The 393-nt window shown below is 45.0% G+C and overlaps 1 long non-coding RNA gene across 1 annotated transcript; it reads left to right on the top strand.

Moving 5' to 3' along the window:
• Positions 1 to 7: 7 nt before the first annotated feature.
• On the top strand, positions 8 to 383 carry LOC109508641 (uncharacterized). The gene is made up of 2 exons (XR_002166716.1): positions 8 to 186; positions 263 to 383. It is a non-coding gene; the product is annotated as an uncharacterized LOC109508641 (long non-coding RNA).
• The last annotated feature ends 10 nt before the right edge of the window (positions 384 to 393 follow it).

A 393-nucleotide genomic window follows, 5' to 3' on the forward strand; every position in this document is an offset into this window, starting at 1 on the left:
CCCCCCCCCCCTCCTCTCGCATGATAGCCACACTAACGCTGCTCGCATCATATTTCAGATTCCTTCTACGACACATTTCACACCATTTCCAGCGTCATGTTCTTCTGCCAGATCCTGGCAGTTGTCGAGGTCCTCAACGCTGCTTTTGGGCTGGTCAGGACAAGTGTGACCCCAAATCTTATACAGGTCTGTCTGACGACGTGAAATCTTTTGGAAATAATACGAACATTTGTCTCAACGTAATCCTCGCTCTCTTTAATAGTTGTTTGGGAGGAATTTCGTCCTCTTCGTTATTTTTGGTTGCTTGGAAGAAATGCAGAATAAGCCGGTGGTCTTCTTTGTTTTCTATCTGTGGAGTGCCATTGAAATATTTAGGTAGGTCATTTTCTGAAC

This window comes from Hippocampus comes, unplaced genomic scaffold, assembly GCF_001891065.2.
Source record: "Hippocampus comes isolate QL1 unplaced genomic scaffold, H_comes_QL1_v1.1 C16394671, whole genome shotgun sequence".
Lineage (NCBI taxonomy): Eukaryota > Metazoa > Chordata > Actinopteri > Syngnathiformes > Syngnathidae > Hippocampus > Hippocampus comes.